General features: G+C 40.2%; 1 protein-coding gene across 1 annotated transcript in view; it reads left to right on the top strand.

Moving 5' to 3' along the window:
• Window positions 1–23,158, top strand: part of TUBGCP6 (tubulin gamma complex associated protein 6) — a 1,304,734-nt gene that overhangs the window by 893,296 nt on the left and 388,280 nt on the right. The window lies entirely within an intron of this gene.

Genomic DNA, 23,158 nt, shown 5'->3' with positions numbered 1-23,158 from the left:
GCTAAATTGTGCGCGTCTTGTAGGACTTCACATTTGACCCACTTTACAAAATGGGTCTGTATGATTCAGGTGCTGTATTGTATGGTAGCAGCATGGCTGAAGAAACACACTACAATACCTCTTCCAGACCTTTGCAGAGACTTCACTTATGTTGTCAGAGTGTTATTCCTTCATAACTCTGCAAAGGTACAAATCGTGTAGTAAGATCCCAGCATCCCTCAAAACAATGGTCAGTCCTAAATGTAGCTGTCAGTGTTAGTATTTGGTATGCCTTGGTTTTATGTAATATAATATATAGTGGTTCTGATGAGGGAAATGTAAAGAGGGATGTCCTTCTTTAGGGATCCATTGTACAGATGACACGCATTTGGTTTGCAGACTTCATCTCCTTCAGGAAGGCATTGCATTTCTAGTAACTTTTTAAGTTTATAACAGCAATAATTTAAAATCAAGTAAAACGTAACATAGACTTGAGACAATTTACTCATCAGCAAATGTGCTGTTGAGAGACTTTACATTTTGCAGTAGTGTATATTTTCCGTATACTAGAGGCATCAATTAATATTCATTCCTTTAAGTGGATGGAAACATCCCAGCACTGTCTGACAAATGGGGAGTACAATGTAATGTGATCCACCTTCTGACATGGTGCATCCTAAACTGAAATATCCCCAAAGTTTAAAGAATATAACAGTACTGAAATCCATTAAAATGGAATATATAGCAAGTATCACATACAGATACAAAGTTTACTAACGTCTAAGAAGCGACGTTGAAGTATATTGCAGACATCACTGAAGCAGGAAATTCAGTGCAAGTGTAATAACATCACTAAATAGTAAAGTTCCAAACTCTGGAGCTGAAGTAGCGTGACATCCATCTATAGTCATTCTTATTTGTGAGCTGATAGAAGGACGTGTTTCTCATGACAGGAGTGCAAGACGTAAAGGAGCCAGTTGGGAAGAAAAGCTGAGGGTTTGGGTATTTTTAACTTGGTGATTCAAAGCATTTGCATATTGTAGTATGATTTAGATGTAGTTTGTGGTTGCTCTTAAAAGCGAGGAGATTGAAACTTGTCCATTAGAGTAGTCTGAATGTTATTGAGAACGGCAGATGCATATACAGTAGGCTCAGGAGAGAGTCAAATGCTGCAGTTACTTTTCTACTGTGGTCTTGAGAAATGGCCTGGCTTTGTAAAGTAGCCCTAATTTGTGTTGGGCTTTTTTTGGAAGACAGCAGTGATGTGCTGGTCTTGTTTGTTGGCGTCTGTAATGACACCAAGTAAATTGGGATTGCTGACTTATCCTTTCTTGGTGGTAGTAGACGTTACTGTATTTAGTGCTGTGCTAGTTGGTGGTGGGAAGCTATTGCAAATAAATATTGAAATTAAATGCAAGTCTTTTTGGGATTCAAGAGTAGCTGGGTTTGTTCCAGCCAGATCTCATTAGATGAGGAGGAGTCTTGTGTGATTGATTGGAGATGGGATTGTGTTATGGCTCAGCAGACGAATGGAGTTTAGTTTATTGTAAGATTTATGCATGTTCAGCCATCTTGTGCTTTCGTTTATGGATATATTAAATAGGAGGGGATCCTAATATTGATCCCTGTGGTACTCCTGTTGTAGTGGCGGATGAGTAGGGGTAGGAATCCTGCTGTTTGACAGGTTGTGTATAACTGTTGAGGTAACTACAACACCATTCAGTGATAGCGCTACGTAGTCCTAGTTGTGATGGGCATGGGGTGGTTACCTATCTAGAAACTGTGGTAGTCAAACTTTTGTGCTGTGATGGGTCAGTAAGCCACATTGTGGGGGAGTAAGTGTTCTTGCAGGAAAGTTTAAGGTTTGATAGATGCATCTTTTGAGTACTTTTAGAGAGTGCTCTGAGTATTCTATTAGGTCGTTAGTTTGAAGGTCCAGTGGGCCTACTTTCTTTATGCATTGGTTTTAGTGCAACATTTTTTTTCTTTTACATATTCTTGTAAATAACTGATGATAGTGTGAGCTGAGAGGAGGTATATCTATCTGTATTCTTTTGGCAGGCGTGATAAGTAGTAGCTATAAAATGTTCATTGAACCTAAAAGGTGTAGTGACATTTGTTTCATTTGAAGAAGGTTAGGGGTGTACTTGGTACTTGGTTTTAGAAGATTTTGTTCATAGTAGACCCGAACAGTTTGGGATTATTCGACTATGTTGCCTGTGCTGTTGTGTAATAGTTCTTTTTTGGAAGACTGTTTTTTGGTAAGATTCCTTAAGAGTCGTTAACTTTAGTATTTCTTTTTGTGCCATTTACTCCAAACATTGTCTGAAGTTTTCATTAATTATTTTATTTTTTGTGTTAGCCAGGGTGCAGTTATCACTTCGACTGGCTTATATTGTGGAGGTCCATGTTAGCTTCAGATTTTTATAAAAGTGGTATTAAAGTATGAGACAGCATCATCTAGTGGGAGTGGTTTGAGTGGGGTCCAGTTGCATTGTTTCAGGGTCTTAATGAAAGTGTTTGAAGTTGTAAGGTTTCTTACAAAGCTTAGGTGCCGACTCCTAATTTTTATGAAGTCTCTGTTTATGTAAGTTGGATAATGGTCACTAATTGTATTGGACTGTATTCCAGCCTTATTGTTTTGGAGTTAGTGTGTAGTATGTAATCCAGGGTACTAGCTTTGTCGGCTATTTTATCATAGTTTTTTGGATATTTAATTGAGTTAGATCAAATAGATTGATGTTCTAATGGGAGGCGCTATTGTCTTGTCAAATCGATTGATCTAATGGGAGGAACTAGTGTCTTGTCAAATAGATGTAATGGGAGGTGCTAGTGTCTTGTCAGATTGGTGTTGTAAAGGAAGGTTCTAGTGTCTTGTTAAATAGATTGATGATGTAATGGGAGGTGCTAGTGTCTTGTCAAATCGATTGATGTTCTAATGGGAGGTGCTAGTGTCTTGTCAAATAGATTGATGTAATGGGTGGTGCTAGTGTGTTGTCAAATAGATTGATGTAATGGGTGGTGCTAGTGTGTTGTCAAATAGATTGATATTGTCGTGGGAGGTGCTAGTGTTTTGTCAAATCGATTGATGTTCTGATTGGAGATGCTAGTGTCGTGTCAAATAGATTGGTGTTCTAATGGGAGGTGCTAGTGTCTTGTCATATAGATTAATGTTCTAATGGGAGGTGCTAGTGTCTTGTCGGATTGGTGTTCTAATGGGAGGTGCTAGTGTCGTGTGAAATAGATTGGTGTTCTAATGGGAGGTGCTAGTGTCTTGTCAAATAGATTGATGTAATGGGAGGTGCTAGTGTCTTGTCAGATAGATTTGTTCTAATGGGAGGTGCTAGTGTCATGTCAACTAGATTGGTGTTCTAATGGGAGGTGCTAGTGTCTTGTCAAATAGATTGATGTTCTAATGGGAGGTGCCAGTGTCTTGATCATGCAACTAGTTATTCACTTAAGTATATATACAGTGGAAGGGTACACCCCCCTGTTAAAATGCCGGGTTTTTGTGATATAAAAAATGAGACCACAGTAAATCATTTCAAAACTTTTCCCACCTTTAATGTGGTCTATACAGTTCAATTGAAAAGCAAACCTGTTAGTGGAAAAAATATAAAAAATAAAAAACGTATGATAAGCTGGTTGCATACTTGTGTACAACCTTAAACTAATACTTTGTTGAAGCACCTTTTGATTTAATTACAGCATTCAGTCTACTTGGGTAGGAGTCTATCAGCATGGCACATCTTGACTTGGCACTCTTCCTTGCAGAAGTGCTCCAAATCTGTCAGATTGCGAGGACATCTCTTGTGCACACCCCTCTTCAGGTCACCCCACAGATTTTCTATTGGATTTAGGTCTGGGCTGTGGCTGGCCCATTCCAAAACTTTAATTTTCTTCTGGTGAAGTCAGTCTTTTGTTGATTTGGATGTATGCTTGGGGTCATTGTCGTGTTGAAAGGTGAAATGCTTCTTCATCTTCAGCTTTGTAGCAGACACCTGAAGGTTTTGGGCCAAAAGTGACTAGTATTTGGAAATGTTTGTAATTCCCTCCACATTGACTAAAGCCCCAGTTCCAGCTGAAGAAATGCAACCCCAAAGCATGATCTAGGCCTAGTTGACCTCTGACCACCAAAATCAAGGATTATTCTTGCTGCATAGTTCTAATTGTGTTGACTTAACTCTTCTGAAATGTAAAAATTCAGCTGTATGAGACTCTCATTTATAATTATTATAAATGTTTATTCTCTTTATATTTTCTACTATTAGATTGTATTTTTGAATGTATGACTTGTATTGTACTAGATACTCCTTTGCAATTCCTGAGGAACTTTTCGCCTCTTGCCTTGTATTGTATTCTGCTTTTGTTTTATATATAGATTGTATTAGATACTATTTGCATTTTCTTTGTGGAGCTTTTTTCCCCAGGCCTCCACTGAAAATGGGCTCTGATCGGCCCAGTGGACTTTCAAAGTTACCAAGTGCCAATAAATAAATAATGATACTGCCAGCACCATGCTTCACCATGGGGATGGTGTTCTTTTGGTGATGCGAAGTGTTGTTTTTGTGCCAAACGTACCTTTTGTAATTGTGGACAAAAAAGTTCACCCTTGGTCTCATCAGACCATAACACATTTTCCCACATATTTTTGGGAGAGTTGATGTATTGTTTTTCAAATTTTAGCTGAGCCTGCATGTTTTTCTGTGTAAGAAAAGGCTTCCGTCTTGCAACCCTACCCCATAGTCCAGACATATGGAGACTACGGGAGATTATCACATGTAGCACATAACCAGTACTTGTCAGAAATTCTTGTAGCTCCTTCAGTGTTGCTGTAGGTCTCTTGACAGCCTCCCTGACCAGTTTTCGTCTGGTCTTTTCATCAGTTTTGGAGGGACGTTCAGTTCTTTACAACGTCACTGTTTGCCTATATTTTCTTCAGTTTTTGATGACTGTCTTCACTGTGTTTCATGGTATATCCAGTGCTGTGGAAATTTTTTTGTACCCTTCTCCTGACTGATACCTTTCAGCAATGAAATCCCTTTGATGCTTTGTAAGCTCTCTGTGAACCATGGCTTTTGCTGTAGCAGTCAGCTGAGTAAATGTCAGGAAAATCCTACTAGGACAGCTGAACTTGAGGTTAATCAGAGTCACTTTAATTGATGGCAGGTGTGTATCCAAGAAGATTGAATGCTGTAGTAAATCAAAAGGTGCTTCAACAAAGTATTAGTTTAAGGGTGTGCACACTTATGCAACCAGCTTATTGTACGTTTTTTATTTTTTATATTTTTTCCCCTAACAGATTTCTTTGTCTTTCAATTGAATTGTACATATAGGTCATGTTAAAGGTGGGAAAAGTTTTGAAATTATTTATTGTGGTCTCATTTTTTTATATTGCAAAAACCTGGCATTTTAACAAGGGTGTGTACACTTTTTATATCCACTGTATAATATGCTATATACATACCAAAAGATAAAAACCACGGACTAAACCGATAACTGAGATAAACAAGACAAAACGTAGCTAAATGCGTGTAACGCCACAATGAAGACAATGTAAAATTAGCGCTTTCATCCACTTTTATTTTAACACGTGAACTTCTTCAGAAAAGACAAGAGCCCTCCCAAACTCTTGCCTTTTAAATAGATTCTACAGGAAATTATGTCAAAAACACTTCCATACAATTAATTAATACATTATGTCACTTTTCAATACCTCAGGAATCAATATCATGTCAATAAATTTTCCTAATGTCAATACAAATGTATATAAAAATTATATATGAAAAAATGTAAAACTATACCTTACATAAATACTCTATAATGTGTGTAAAAAGCTATTACTTACTACACTTGATCTATATGACAAGACATTTTTAAAAATGAAAAAACATATATTCAATAACTGAATTCATAACTAAAAATTCATATAAAAAATGAATTATTTGAATGAAATAAGTATAAATATTTTAGTTATGAATTCAGTTATTGAATATATGTTTTTTCATTTTTAAAAGTGTCTTGTCATATAGATCAAGTGTAGTAAGTAATAGCTTTTTACACACATTATAGAGTATTTATGTAAGGTATAGTTTTACATTTTTTCATATATAATTTTTATATACATTTGTATTGACATTACGAAAATTTATTGACATGATATTGATTCCTGAGGTATTGAAAAGTGACATAATGTATTAATTAATTGTATGGAAGTGTTGTTGACATAATTTCCTGTAGAATCTATTTAAAAGGCAAGAGTTTGGGAGGGCTCTTGTCTTTTCTGAAGAAGTTCACGTGTTAAAATAAAAGTGGATGAAAGCGCTAATTTTACATTGCCTTCATTGTGGCGTTACACGCATTTAGCTACGTTTTGTCTTGTTTATACTATATACATACGTGTTGATATTTTAGTTACTCTAAACTGTCTATATAAGTACATAAACAACTGACTTGTTTGTGCGAGGTAAGAGCTTGGAGTATTTTAAGAAAAAAAAAAACATGCAGACATAACATGGCTGTGACCAGATATTGAGACTGGGGCTACGATCCTGCACCTGCACAGCACAGATCTTAGTGATTTTATGGTGTTAATATATATGCACTGTGGCATGTGATGAAGTGAGTAGTCTCAATGTATTTTTCCACTTGTCTGCACTTGTGTTTGGGTCATGTTTAATAAAAAGTTTCATAAACTTTTTATTAAACCACTTCTAAATAAAATGTAGTATTCCCTATTGTGAAGTTACCTTGGGATAATGTGTGTTGCGTCCGTGGTCTTTAATGGGGCTCCTTCGCACGTGCAGTAGTTTGCCTATTAAAATGTATGGACACACCACACATCTTTCCTACACTGACACTGCTAAAGTTAACCTTTAATGTTTTCCCGTAGTGATATTGATGTTTGGAAGTCAATTCAGGAGGGGTTTGCATAATGTTTAAGGTGTTTACCTTATAAACACAAGGTTCAGGGTTCAAGTCTCACATGAGGTAATTGGCTAGGCTTAAAGTGGCTCACAAGGACAGTTAGCGTAGTACTAACCAATGAACCTATGTGCCTGTACATGTAGAGTTGTCTCTGTTTTTGATTTAGCATTTTTTAATGAATGGTCTGCTTTTTTGGAAGTTTTCATTTAGATTTATGTCATAAAAAGCATGACTTAATATTTCCCCTTCTCCCCTTCATTTCCATTTCTGAGTTTTTCAAGCTTAGCGATTCATTAGATTGGTTATTTTATACTGTGACTGTTTTTCTAAACTTTTTCATTTGTTCTTGTATATTGTTCCAATGTCCCATTTATTGTAATACTTCTCACTGCATCAGGTCTGTTTTTTTTCTTCTAGTTTTCTTTTGGTAGAAGGGGGCAGGTTAGGTTCATCATTATTGCATCCTTGTTTTATTTTTATTTTTCCTCTATTTGAACTACTTTTATGTAGTTTCCAAGGGAATGCTGTTTTAACTATAATTCATAAGTATGGAGCTCTCTGTTTCTCAACAGCTGCAGTGTCTTTTGCTTCCAAAGGACGTTGTCTGATGGCTCCAGTACCAACATCCATTCACCCTGTTTGTTAAGGGAGGACGGGAGGTTGCCATTCCTGGACTGGGTGAGAGCCCTGTGGCCTGTTTATTCCCAGCTGAGAATCTTGATTGGTCCACTATTCTCCATTGAGAATTGGTTGGTAGGGAGCAGGCCAGGTTACTGGTCCTGGGGGGACAACTACCCTCTCTCCATTGCAAGAAACTCCTCTTCACCTTGGCGACTCTGCTCAACCCACTGTTGCCGTCCCCAGAAGGGAAACATGCAAGCACACTTGGGTTCCCTCAGGCTTTGTTGGTGCTAGGCACTGTGACTGCATAGGCTTGGCTGGTGCAAACTCCACTAGTAACATAGAGCTTCTGTTTAGTGTCACCCTTTGGCATGCCAGGCCACCTCTTCATCCCAGGATGGTTCAGTTGGCAGCAGCCACTCACTCGCATCCTTTCCTTGCCAGCTGCTACATGTGCTGAAGCCACTAATCAAAGTTGGCTCACCTGCAGTTTTACATGGGCTTTATCCCCCTCCGCCACAGAGCTGGCTGTCAGGTATAGTACAGGTGTAGTCGATCTTACCAAGGAACTGGGAACAACATAAATCTGGTACAACACAGAAAAATGCTCTATTGTTTGATGTCAAATAGAATTCCATTTCTGAGTCCATGTCATGTAACACTATATAGAGAACCTCTCTACACTAACAAATTAAGTCAGAAGTTAAGCTGAGGAAATCAAATCTTTTTCTTTTCACATTTCTTGGTCACTTTTACGTTGACTGCCTTAATTTTGCATGGTGTTCCTTCAACATTACAAATCACATTCTTGCAGGGGGGGGGGGGGCATGCATGGGTGCCATGTATAAAACCTCCCTCGTAAATATCTGTGTGTATAAAATAACCAAATAAAAGTGTGATGTATCTCAAGGAATGTGAGTTAGCGCAAGAAAATGATTGACTTGTGCTATTACACAGATATATACATAATGGTAAATATAATAAGGTCTGACACACCTTTACTATAATACAAATTATTTTTTACCGTAATACAAGTTATTACTTTTTCCTGGTTGTGCACAAGACTAACTCACCAAGTACATTTTTTACCCGTCCAATACACTTACCCCATATTGAAACTATAATGTAATATTGTTGATGCTTAGTAGATACGTTGGCCGGTAGTTACAAGGCATGCAGTCCAGAAGACCATTGTGGTATCTAATCCAAATTTCCAATTACCCTAAAGCATTGCCTAGTTAAGTGACTTGCTCAAGCTCACAGAATAGGTTAATGAAGAGGAAAGATTTAAACACTGTACCCTTGACACAGTAAATTTTAGTCCACTGCAAAACCTGCCAGACTAAATGACGGCTGTGGGAATCAAACCCTGGCCCACTGTAAGCAGCTTATATATAGCTCACAGCCTTAATCCTTTGTGCCAACTGTCAGAAAGCACGCATATCTAATTATTTACACGTTGCTACCTCAGGAATTATTTTGGTTGCAACACTTTTATATGCTTTTATCAAATGATGCCTGGAATCTGAAATTAAGTTTGTATATTCTACACACACTGTTTAAATCAACAAAATAATGTAGTTTAACATAAGGAAATTAATGATGGTGCCTCAGTGTCTTAGCTAGTTGTACAACTTTACCATGAATCGTGCATGTTCTTTAATTACGCTGATGCAAGGCAGCATCATATTATATTACCATGAATCGTGCATGCTCTTTAATTACACTGATGCAAGGGAGCATCACATTATATTACCGTGAATCGTGCATACTCTTTAATTACGCTGATGCAAGGGAGCTTCACATTATATTACTGTGAATCATGCAATCTCTTTAATTACGCTGATGCGAGGGAGCATCACATTATATTACCATGAATCATGCATGCTCTTTAATTACACTGATGCAGGGGAGCATCACATTATATTACCGTGAATCATGCATGCTCTTTAATTACGCTGATGCAAGGCAGTATCACATTATATTACCCTGAATCATGCATGCTCTCTAATTACGCTGATGCAAGGCAGCGTCACATTATATTACCGTGAATCATGCATGCTCTTTAATTACGCTGATGCAAGGCAGTATCACATTATATTACCGTGAATCGTGCATGCTCTTTAATTACGCTGATGCAAGGCAGCATCACATTATATTACCATGAATCGTACATGTTCTTTAATTATGCTGATGCAAGGCAGCATCACATTATATTACCGTGAATCGTGCATGCTCTTTAATTACGCTGATGCAAGGCAGTATCACATTATATTACCGTAAATCATGCATGCTCTTTAATTACGCTGATGCAAGGCAGCATCACATAAGTCCACAAGTAGTTATGAAGTCTGCAGTCTAACATACCATTAATGAATCCAACTGAGCTGTAACACTGTCTAGTTACGTGACTTGCTCAGAGTCAAATTTTAGACAAGTGAAGGCAAGGAGATAAAACTGTGGGCATCATGTAGCAACTTGTTGAACGTTCATATATGTAATCCTTTGCACTAAGTGCCAAAAAAAACAATTCCACATTAACCAGAGGTCAGGTCGGAACCAGAGACCCTGGATCTGTGAGGCAGATTTCTTGCCACTGTGTCATTTTGCTGGCCTGTACACTAAGTAACCATGGTGTATATTAATTCGCTTCTGTCACTAATCAGCGGTGTATTATTAATGAAACTGTTTTTTCTGTTTAGGATATGCACATTTTGAAAAGAACAGCAACAGAATAAATGTCCATTTTGTTCATCAGAGAACTCTGGCACGGTCACCTTGCTGGTTCTGCTACTGTTTTACTGGGGGAGGACATGTCTCCAGAGTAGTTTGTCAAACTGTCCAGAACTGTTTGTGCACTGTCCAAACTGAAAATGTTGACTTGCATCCTGCTAAGTAGCTGCTGTAATTCTTTTGCTGTTCTTTGTCAGTGAAGCACTTTCAGTCTTATCTGGTACTTTGTGGAATGCAGTGCTTCAGAGGGCTGCTTTCACACAGCGGGATAAATGAGTCAGCTCAAGGTACCTGTATCTTCATTTCCCACCCACGTAATCTAAAGACTCTCCAACGTTCATCGATATAAAAAAGCTGAATTTGCTGAGTATAATGCAAGTTCCCATCATAGGATATGAGCTGCAGTTTCTGCAAAATCTAATGTCATAATGTTCCATAGGACTGCATTAGTTATATTTTCAAAAAAATAATATTTGATGACTTATCTCCTGCATTCTACCAGCACATATTCTTTTGTTACCATGTCTTCAGGAAGATGTACTCTTTTATTCTGTTTCCTTAGTTATTCTTCCCTGTACTTATCCAACAATATTTGAATGTACTTTTATGTTTCCTTTTTGTATTGTGACCCTCCTGTAGTTATTAACTTCTGCTTTTTTCTTTTATGCTACCTCATTTTACTTTCTCTTGTTTAGCTGTTTCCTTTGATGCTCAGTTCAGTTTTGCTTTTCGTACTGTTTTTATTTATTTATTTTATTGCATTTGTTAACCGGGAAAGTGTACTTGGCAGGGGGCTCATTTTCAGTAGAGGCCCGAGGAGAAAAGCTCCACATAACGTTAATAGTACATACAATAAAAAGCACAATATACAGTGTATGCACAGTCTCAATGCGTGGAAATAAATATTAAAAACAATGGTAGAAGTTATTTACAAACATTACACATCAACATTGTGTACAATTTGATCACTGAGGATGGAGTTAGGTAGGGTAGCAGTTTTGATTGTTACTTTTTGGAGTTTTGTAGACATAAACAGTTGAATTTAGCAAGTCAGAGAGACCTCCTAAGTAGTGATATTGTAGTGGGATGTAGTAGTGGATCAGGTGTTAGGAGGAACTATTTTGGCACAAGTACATTGCCAGAGAGGAGAGGGGTGTGATCTGAGAGACTCCTTAAAGAGAGCAGGATTAGTGATTGTTCTGATAGAAGGTGGGAGGACATTCCATAGTTTTGAGACGGTAAAAGAGTACAGCATTTGACCAGCTGCGAGGTTAGGTTTTTCATCTTTCAGCATCATTGTGTTTTTGGATCTTAGTGGCTTGCTAGGGTTAGCCAATAAGGAGGAGGGGTCAAGTTGAAGGTTTGTATATGAGTTTATGTCCAGTGCTTAATTGTGAATAAGTGAGGTAGTCTGGGAGTTTGAGCCAGTTTAGCTGATGTAGAGATGAACAGTGATGTGCTGAGGTTTTTGAATTTGTTACAGATTTGGCAATCTTGTTGTAACATGAGTCCAGTTTGGTTTTCAGGGAGGACTGGATATTGGTGAGGATTGGGGCACCATATAGTAGAGATGGTAGCAGGAAGGATGAAGCTAGAGCTTTTTAGCAGTAATATGTGGTGGTGCTGCAGTAGCGTTGTCACCTCACAGTAAGACGCTGTCCGGTCCGATTCTCAGCTAGAGTGTCTTCTGCGTGGAGACATGCGTGAATGGGCGTACCTTCGTTGAAGGTTGTGTGTCAGGCCTGGCAAGCCGGTACGTAAAAATCAACTGCCAATCATTAGCGGACCGGAGTTCCACTGTGGCGACCCCTAACCGGGAAAAGCCGAAAGTCACAAACAAACAAATTAAGGTAGTATTTGTGTCTATAGAGGGTACCTAATTTTTTATGTGTTTTTTTTTTTTTTGATGTTGCTGTGGAAATGGAGGTCGAATGTTAGATTTCATCAATAACTCCTAGCAGTTTGGTACTTGGAATGACTTCAATGAGAGTATTCTAATGGGATTAGACAGAAAATCATTCTTGTTCAGAGCGGTAATTTTTTTTTTGGGGGGGGGGGGTATTCGAAGTTGGTTTTATTGGGATTTAGAGTGAGATGGTTGTTTGACATCCAAGTTTCGGATGAAGTGAAAGCATTTTTTGTAAGACGTAACTCAGATATAGATTTGACAGTACAGATGTTTGCAGAATCATCTGCATATTGGATAACTGTGTCATGAGTAAGGGTGGTGTGGAAGCTGTTAATGAATATTCTGAAAAGGAGGGGACCTAGTATAGATCCATGAGGTACACCTGTGGTTGTGTTTTCCCGTTGTTTCCTCTTTATTCCACCTTTCAGCTCCCTTATTTTGCATGCTGATTTTCACAGATTTCGGGTTTATTTTCTGTCTTGTAGTTTATAGCTCTCTCTTTATTTCAAATTTCACATTCGGTCTTTTTTCTTTCTTTTTGAATGTAATTTCGCATGCAGTCTTTCTTCCTAATTGCTTTCATTTTCTTTAATTCCTTCACTGAACTTACCAATTTGTATTTTATATTTTCAGTTTCTATATTAATTGTTCTAGAATAATCTTGTGTGCTGCTTCTAGGTCTTTTGAGTTAGTCAATCAGCATATTCTCTTTTTTAAAACCTTTATTGAATTATTACATAAGACATGGGCTCATTGGTTCATAAGAGGTTACTAGGTCAACAGCCAAGGAACTTTACAAGCCTAGCCATATTTATCTTGAATTACCCAGCTATCAGTAGTTAGACGAGCGAAGTTCACAGAGGTATATGACTGTGGCAGTGTATCTAATGCTATCCATCTCTTCCTGACTGCCTGCGTCCATGAAGAACATGGCCTCCATGCCAGGTGTGAATTTATGATTACCCATCCATTGATCCAGGTTGTGCTTGAAGAGCGTCAGGGAGGGGCTCTGTTTTACGTGAATGGGGAGCTTGTTCCAGAGGTGCGGTAGTCTCCGGGAGATGTATCTGTCTCTCCAGAATGATTTATTCATGTCAGAGGCTAGGTTGAGATTCTTGGAGCGGGTGACCCTCTTGCAGTTTGATTTACAAATGTGCAACATTTCCATCAGGGCCGGGACAGACTGTCCTGTAAGCTGGAATCAGATCGCCTCTTAGTAGCCTGTAGGAGAAGGAATGCAGTGATGAGGCTTTCAGTCCTTCCCCATAGGATGTATTGTGTGTATGCTATTTTTTTTTTTTTTTGGTGAGAAACCTCTGGGTTCTCTTGCGGTTGCAGGTGTCTGGTCAGGTGCATGCAAAAGGGAGCATTGTACTTAACTATCGTTCTGATGAATGCTGAGTACAGTGGAATTATGACATCCTTAGATCTAGATGTGATGCTTTTACTTATGAGATGTGCCATATAGAAGGATTTCCTTACCACTGGTGGACACATGATGGTCAAAATTCAGATCAGTATCAACCTGTGTATCCAGGTTACATACCACTGGTCCTTCTCTTAGAGGGTGCTGCCTATATCATAATTAGCTGGAGCGTTAGCTTTCCCAATAATTATGCATTTTTTTCCATTTAGCTTTAATCTGTGGCTTTGGCACCCATCATTTGTCTGCATTAATCCTTTCTGCGGTATATTGGTATTGTTGGGAGACTCTGTGATTGCTTCCAGTTTGCAGTCATTGGAAAACTTGGTCAGCCATAGGCAATCCACATTCACATAGACTTCAGAGAAATAAATTCCGAACAGTAATGGACTAAGTACAAAGCCCTGTGGTATGCCACTGGTAACTAGCCTTTTGGTAGATGTGAATTTTGCCTACTTTGACAGTATCTGTCCTGAAGATGAGCCATTTGGCTACTCACCTGGGAATGTAGAGGTTAATTCCCAGCTGTGAGAGTTTCTGTATAATTCTTAAGGTGGGGTGTGATGATATTATCAAGTGCCAGCATAGCCAGCTGGAGTTATGTAAATAATGATATGTCCTTTGAATATCAAACTGATGTATACAAGATGCTTGTGTTGCAAATGTATTAGAACTGTATGTCATTTGTATATCAAACTGATTTTGTACAGATGCTTGTGCTGAAAATGTATTTGTGAGCTTTGCTTGTGTTGAAATGTATTAACAGTGCACCCTGCTGAAATATAGAGAAATGTACATGTATTATTGTAGCTGAATTAAGTGTATATATTTTAATAGAGGATAGGGTCATAGCAGAGGTTAACTTTAAGAAGACTATGGGAAATGTAAATGAGCTGTTAAGCCATTAAAAGGCACCCCACAATGCTGAATAGGACTGCAGACACTGGGTCTGGGGAAGAGCCTTTGTCCATTAGCTGAATGAAAAGAGGGGAGGCCCCAAGCACTACCATAAACATTTGGATGTGTATTGTGCCCATCTGTGCTAACTTCTGTCTCATCTTCAGAGGGAATACTATGAGAACTTAGAGTCAGGTGATTCTGCCAGCCCTCTTGGAAATTATATTTTAGATATTAAAAAGACAAATCTCAGAGCATTGAGTATTCTGTTTGGGAAGCCTGACTAGAAAGATCCTCACCCACAGCGTCTTGCCTTGCGGTAGTAAGTAACTTGACTAGAGAACAGAAATTCTTTTAGATTCAGTCAGGAATATAGTGCACCTTAGTTTAGATATTGTTTTTCTTTATTTGTCTGAGTCTGTCCATCAATGTTCTTTTCAATAGTTCCTGTGATCTGAACTCTGTGGTCTACTGTGAATATATATTTAGTCTTTTCATGTACTTTTATTATTCGTTATTAAATATATTTAAAACCTTTATTGTGGCTGGTCCTTGTCGAAAGTATCTAACCTTGGAGAGTACTTGTATTTATTTGGTGACACTGTGTGGGCCATTCCAGAAGACCTAGCCATCTTGGTGAACTACTATCGTTTGTATTAGTATTAATATTACACAGTATAATTGAATACCCCCTTTTTAAGAGCCTTATAGTAACTGACTGGTGGCAGTGGTAACTACCTTCTAGTTTGGACAAAGTTGGTAGAGCGGGTAACCTGTGCCAGCCTTTCCCAGGTGTGTGAAAATTAAATCTTGAAGTGCGTGTCTGTCAGCTACTTGTGGCAGGAACACAAAGCACTGGGTTTGCAGAGAGGGTGCTGGAGGACTTGGTTTGGACACTCTGCTGAAGACCTAACCCTACCTCTGTACCAGTGGGGAGTCTATTGGGAACTTAGAGGGAGACTGATATAGAGACGTTCAGACTCCGGGCTGTGTTTGTTCCCTGTGTGCTTCTAAGGGAAATTGTGCTTGATACAGAGAGGTCTGCATCTGGAAATGCTGAATGTATCCATTTATAGTCCAAGTGAATGTCCCTCTGCAGTGTCAGGAGTGAGGATTCAGGCTATTTGATTATTGGCCTAGCTTGGGGGATGACCCTTTGGTGGCCATCACATATTAGTAACAGTGGTGGGCATCACATGGAGGATAGTGTTAAATGCTTTGGCCAGTTCAAGGTAGGCAGTGTGCACAGTCTTTCCCTTGTCCATGACCTTGGTGACCTTCTCGAAGAAGTCAACCAGGTTTAGCAGACAAGCTCCACCCTTAACAAATCCAAACTGGGTTGGGTCCAGAGTCTGGAGGTTACCAATATCCTTGTTAATAAGGTCCAAAATGATTCTTTCCATGGCTTTGCAGATGAGGCTATTCAGGCTTATGGGTCTGTAATTTTGAGGGTTTGTTGATGGACCCCTTCTGCAGAGGGACTTCTGCTGATGTCCTCCAGTCCGCTGGAACACAGTTTGCGGGCTGTGGTTAAACAGGAATCTAAGTGGGTCAGCTAGGTCATGTTTTAAGTTATTTAGAAGGCAGCCTGGGATGTTGACTCGTCCCATTGATGCTGTGCTTTTTGCCATAGAAGGCACAGCTGTGACCTGCTGTCTAGTGATAATAGGCAGAGGACTGGTGGCCAGTATAATTTGGGGGATTGTCGGTGTGGATGGGGGGGTGACATTTAATCCGAATCTGTCTACTTGAAGGTTGGCTATTTGCTCTGGTTGAATAGGAGTGGGGCCATGCACCACCAGCTCTGCCCATAGCCGGGTAATCCCTTTAAGATTTTGGACATAGTTAAATAATGCCTTGTGATTTTTGTTTAGCAAGGGAGGCTCTTTTCGCTTTGTAGTTCACTTTGAAAGATTTGACTAGATCTCTAATTTGTTTGTTTAGGCTAGTGAAGGAATTCTTCCTCTGCTGAGTCAGTTGACTCTTCTTTTTAGCCATTAGTTTATTTCTTTTATTGTATAACCTGTTTAAACTGGGAGTTCACCAGGGTGGCTTGTTTTTCTGACTAGGCCTGGTTTTAATCCAGGTAGGTACAGCTGATTCTATACAACTGCTTAAGTGGTTATACAGGGCATTGATGTACAGCTCTGTGTAAGTGTCAGTGTTGTCTGTGTTTAGGGGGAGGCCTCTGACATTTCTTGTGGCCTCACTTAGTAGAAGGTCATTTGTTTACGTTCTTGATGAGGTTTCTGGCCTTACAAGTATTTCAAAGGAGACTGTTTTATGGTCTGATCTTACACTGGAAGACATCACACTGGGGGGTGTAGTGTTGCCCCATGTTAGTGATTATTATTTCTAGGATATTTGAACCCCTTTTGGGTGTGCTTGACTAGCTGTTCTAAGGTATTTGCATTGACAAAGTCCAGGAACCTCTGAGCCTGCACACTAGTGGTCATGTAGTATCCCCAGTCAGTGGTAGGATAATTAAAATCACACAAGTAAGGTGTTGGGCTGCATGGTAAGTGACTCCATTAAGTCCAGGTATGAGGTGTGCTTTTCCTGGTTTATGGTGGGGGACCTGTATCTGCCAATGATGTAGTAAGGGATTTTGCAAACAAACATTTATATTAAAAAAAAACATATTACTATATTTCTAATTACAAACATTATACATCACATATGTTTCTGTATAACTGTCATCAATCCATCATTAAATAAATTACTGAATTCCTGCCATCCCTTAAACCTCATTCCTCTTACAAAACATTATTCTGTATGTATTGATGTTCTTCGTGCTTTACTGTTGTAGGCATTACATTTGGGTAATCCTGCTGGCAGGTTGCCCTCAGCCGGCCTGAATTCCAAAGTCTTGGGTTCTGCTTTGGCTGCCGTCGCCCCTTCCCTGATGTCAGGTCGTCAGGGGTATAAAAGAAGCAGCCGGCGCCATTTTCTTTAGTCTTTCTTGTTGTGCGGTGCCCGAAGCAGAGCAGTTCGCAAGTGCCGGTCGGCCGACTCCTGAGATTTTCGTGTTAGAGTTTCAGATCCGAAGTCTTCAATAAAGCTAAGTACCCCATTGGGGAAACTTTTTTCTTGCTCCAGACCGATGTCAGAAAAAGTTAATAATTGTATTTCTTGTTGGAAGCAAATACCTCATAAGGATTTTCATTCTTACTGTATTCCTTGCCTAGGCCCTGATCACAACGTTTCTGGTTGTCGGTTTGTGCTAGATTTAACCAGCGCACTATTAAGCGTCGGTATGATTTTGCTTTAAACTATTTTGGACGCCGGTTTAATTATCCAGAAATGTCGTCGGATAGCCATCCGACTACCAGAGTTCACAAAAAACGCAAAGAAAAGGAGAGAGATAGACAACCGAGGCCCAAAACCGATGACAAAGCTTCTCCTAAGCCAGTCGCCAGTTCACCGGTCCTCAGTGAGATGCTTTCGCAGCCCCTGATGCCCGCTACTTTAGAGTCATAGGCTGCTACCGACTCCCATGTGGAGTCGGCTATGCCACTGGAAACTCAAGGTATTGGAGCGTCGGATATTATCCCTTCAGATGGGTCCGGAGCCGCTGAGCAGGCACCGACTTCTGAGGGTGTATTCAGACCTAAAGATTTTTACATCAAACCAACTTCAGCTTCAAAGGCAAAGACTGAAGCATCTTCCAAAGCAAAGAAACCAACTCAAGAGCCACATGGTCAGGCCTCTATGCCCAAAAACAGATGCTCAAAATGGCCGAAGACTTGATTACCTTGATCAGGGGTTCCCATCCCCCTCCTGACAAGAGGTCTAGGCAAGAGACTGACTATGAATCTTCTGATCAGGTTTCTATTTCTTCTGATCAGGAATATTCTTTTCCCCCCTATGAGGATTCTGATGCTGAAGAATCCATATCTTCAGCTTCTCCTCCTGAGGACTATTCTTTTGGGGAAACCTTACATACCATGAGGGAGCACAGCGAAAAGCAACAGGACACTGCTGTAAACCAAAAGTATTTAATAAAAACTCAGTCCTTAAAATGCAATATAAAACACAATGTAAGCGCTTTCAGGTTACACCCTTCATCAGACTGATGAAGGGTGTAACCCGAAAGCGCTTACATTGTGTTTTATATTGCATTTTAAGGACTGAGTTTTTATTAAATACTTTTGGTTTACAGCAGTGTCCTGTTGCTTTTCGCTGTGCTCTGATTTTTGTTTAAGGACACAGGACTTTTAGCAGGCGTGAGGTATTTATTTGGACATACCATGAGGGATCATTTCCATTGGGAGAGCCAAGATTTTTCAGAATCTAAAAAGAGGCTCAGGGATTTCCTTTTACTACCTCAACACAAGCCACTAGCCATTCCTCCTGTGTTAGACATTGTAGATGATGTGTTTTCGGAGTCTAATCTTACCCCTGACTCCTTACCTCCAGCTCCTGTTAAGCATGACAGATATTACAGGGTTCCTGACTCTCTCAAATTCCTTTTTAAAAACCCTGCTGCAGACCCAGAAACTATTTCTCTGGGTCCCAAAGGAGTTAAGGCTTCCACTGCAAAAAACCTGACCCCCTCTGACAGAGATTCTAGGGCACTGGATAGATGGGGAATAAAGGTTTACACATCTGCTACCTTGGCTATAAGGGCTTTAAACTGTCAGTTTCATATGCTCAGATATCAGCAACATGTCATGGCATTGCTTAAACAGAAAATGTTAAACTCTGAATGTGCAGAAAACAAGGAAATGCAGGATTCATTGCATACAGCTGAACAAGTTGGAAAGCATACTTTGCAATGTGGTTTTGATTCTTTAGAGGCCTCCTGCAGGGCCACAGTCACAGGTTCTGTAATTAGGAGGCATGCTTGATTAAAGGAACAAAATCTGCGTGATCATGTTAAAGCTAAATTATTAGATGCACCTTTACAGCATGATACTTTTGCAGAAGAGGTGTTAAAGAAAATGGAGGACAAAGCTAAATCTATGCAAACGGTCAAAGATTTTTTACAAGTACAGCCACCTAGGTTTAGTAGACTCTGGCCAACAAAGAATTGGTCCTTTCCTGTGTCAGACAGACCGCAGATCCCAGGCGCAAGGTTCATATCACCCAAAGCAATGGGGGGCTTCTACCTCCAAAGTTGGAGAAGACAAAACAACCATGCAGGAAACAGTCCCAATGACTTCCCCCTGCCTGCACCAAGCGCTTATCTCCTGGCAGCACCATTAGGGGGAAAATTAGCACTTTTTTCTCAAAATTGGCACATTATAACCCAGGACAAGTGGGTTCTATACATAGTGTCACAAGGCTACAAGTTCCATTTCTATACCCTGCCAAAGGCAAACAGTTGGCCAGATCTGCCAAAAAATCAATGGGCAGAGGCACAAAAACAAGTCTCATCCCTCATGGACATGGGGGCCATTCAACAAGTACCAGAGCAAGAGCAGGGACAAGGATTTTACTCAAGACTGTTCTTGGTACCCAGAAAGGACAAGGCCTGGAGACCAATACTGGACCTATCGATTCTGAACACATTCCTGGATGTACCAAAATTCAAGATGATGACTTTGCAGCAGCTTCTGCCCATGCTGGGCAAGAATGCTTGGCTTTTGACTTTAGACCTAAAAGAGGCATACCTGCATGTCCCAATCAGACAAATATGCAGAAGATACCTCAGATTCAAGGCTGGTTCAATGCATTACCAATTTTCTGCACTGCCCTTTGGCTTATCTACTATGCCCAGGGTCTTTACAAAGTGCCTGACACCAGTAATTGCATTCTGCAGACAAAGAGGAATACAAATATATCCTTACCTGGATGACTGTCTAATTCAAGCAGAGAACAAGGACATTCTTCTACAGCATCTGGCATTTGTGAAAAGACTTCTAAGATGCCTAGGGTACACAGTCAACGAAAATAAATCAAAACTAGTACCCTCTCAAGAGATAATATTCCTGAGTGCAAGCTTAAATACAACTGCCCAGATGGCTTATCTCACGCCAGACGAAGGCAACTGACTACCTATTTCAAAGTGTTGGCAACAAAGGCCCAGTTATGTGCAAGAACAATTCTGCAGGCTTTGGACTTCATGGCATCCTGCATCCTATTAATTCCATATGCAAGGCTGCATATGACGAAACTTCAATGGTACCTAAAAAGTGTTTGGACTCAACATTGCCACAACCTGGAAACTATGATTACTCTCATTCCCTGCCTGCAACAGGAGTTTCGATGGTGGGCAAAGGCTTGTCACCAAAACAAGGGACAGCCCACATGGCAGGAAGATGTATTCAGGGCACATGGACCTCAAACCAAATGCATCTACATACCAATCAAAAAGAGATGCTAGCAGTTCAAAATGCCCTGTCAGCGTTCAAGGACCTACTTCATCCAGGGCAACTACTGATAGACAGACAACACCACCATCATGTGGTATATAAACAAGCAGGGGGGAACACATTCTTACCCCCTTTGCAAACTAGCCATGACATTGTGGGACACAGCATTGACTTACCAAGTACATCTGCAGGCACAATTCCTGCCAGGAAGGAAAAATACTCTGGCAGACGAACTAAGCAGAAACCTCATGGATCCCCACGAGTGGAAGCTGGATCCACAAGTTTTTTACATGATAACAAAGAAATGGGGATGCCCGGAAATAGATCTATTTGCCTTCCCCAACAACTACCAACTAAAAAGATTCTGCTCAAGGATTTATCACAGACAAGCATGGAAAGTGGATGCCCTATCTTTCAGCTGGAAAAACCTATCAGTATATGCATTTCCCCCTCTGCCTCTCCTCCCCAAGGTACTCCTAAAGGTCAGACAGGAGAAGCCAAAGATGATACTGATTGCCCCAGACTGGCCCCGCCAGTACTGGTATCCAATACTAAGGAGCTTGTCTCAATGCCCAGCTTGGACCTTACCTCTAATACCTCATTTACTGTCCCAGCAAAACAGTCAGATCCTGCATAGCCAACTCAGAACTTTAAACCTGACGGCATGGCGAATAATGTAGTCGTACAAAACACACCTCTCAGTAAAGCTGTGATGGATGTCATTTTAGAAGCCAGAAGGCCTAGTACTAAAAAATCTTATGCAAGAAAATGGAAGAGATTCTGTGCTTGGAACCAGGCACAAGGAACTGATACAGCTATCCCAAATATTCCTCAGATTTTGCAATACTTAACTGAGATGCTGGACAAAGGCCCATCTTTTTCATCTATTAAAATTCATGCCTGTGCCATTTCGGCTCATTACAATGTAGAGTCACCAATTTTTTCTCATCCCTTATTAAAGCAGTACCTCAGAGGAGCCAAAAATTTAAGACCTCCAAGGAGATCACCAATGCCTGCATGGGACCTCAACTATGTCTTGGAAAAGCTCACCCTGCCCCCTTTCGAGCCAGCTGCTACTGCTGATATAAAATTTTTATCTTGGAAAACAGCTCTGCTCCTAGCAGTAACTTCTGCAAGACGAGTTTCAGAGCTACAGGCACTCATGGCTGTGGAACCTTTTATCATTTTTTATCCAGACAGGGTCTCTCTGAGGACAAACCTAACATTTATGCCTAAGGTGGTGTCCAGTGTGGCTCTCAACTAAACTATTCACCTGCCAACCTTCTATCCAAATCCACAGAACAAGGGGGAAAGAATTCTGCATTCTTTGGATGTACACAGACAGGTTAGATTCTACTTGGACAGAACCAACGTTTTCAGAAAGACAGAGCAATTACTAGTGACATATGCTGCAGGATCACAAAAAAAGGCTATCTCAAAGCAGACTATTTCAAAGTGGATAGGCCACTACATTCGTTTCTGCTATGTACACCGTGGCAAGCCAGTACCAAAGGGCTTTAGGCCACACTCAACCAGAGCTGCAGCCACTTCAGCAGCCTTTCTCAGGGGAGTACCTAACAAGGACATTTTAGAGGCCGCTACTTGGAGTTCAGTGCACACCTTTACAAAGCACTATCATCTGCCATTCTACTCTAAATCCAGGGCAGGCTTTGCCACTGCAGTTCTGCAGGGCCTCTTAGCCGCTCCTAATGCTGTTTAGCACCAGCAACCTTAGCTTTGAGACTCCACCCAAATGTAATGACTGCAACAGTGAAACACGAAGAACATTGTACAGTTGTGTACACTTACCATAAATGTAGATGTTCGAGTGTATTCACTGTTGCAGCCCAGGTTACCCACCCACCATCCCCCTTCTCTTCTGATGGAACCTATCTTTCCTTCTCTGATTTATGCAACCTATGTGGTGTATTTGCTTGTAGATGAAGGTAAATTTTATATTGGTGGATGTAATTATACATATATAAATTTTGGCTACCCTTTTGGGGGGGCACCTGACATCTGGGGCAAGAAAAACTAAAGAAAATGGCGTTGGCTGCTTCTTTTATACCCCTGATGACCTGACACCAGGGAAGGGGCGACGGCAGCCGATGCAGGACCCAAGACTTTGGAATTCAGGCCGGCTAAGGGCAACCTGCCAGCAGGATTACCCAAATGTAATGACTGCAACAGTGAATACACTCGAACATCTACATTTATGGTAAGTGTACACAACTGTACTTTCCCACAATTTCCATTTTTTTATGTAGATTGCACATGCCCTTTTCTAAAGATCCCAAGTCAGTTCTTTTATCTCTGTTACAATATTCAGTACTTCAAATACAGTCAGTTTGG

Source organism: Protopterus annectens, chromosome 11.part0 (genome assembly GCF_019279795.1).
Source record: "Protopterus annectens isolate FY-2018-M chromosome 11.part0, PAN1.0, whole genome shotgun sequence".
NCBI classification, from domain to species: domain Eukaryota; kingdom Metazoa; phylum Chordata; order Ceratodontiformes; family Protopteridae; genus Protopterus; species Protopterus annectens.
This window is presented reverse-complemented; position numbering and strand designations above follow the sequence as displayed.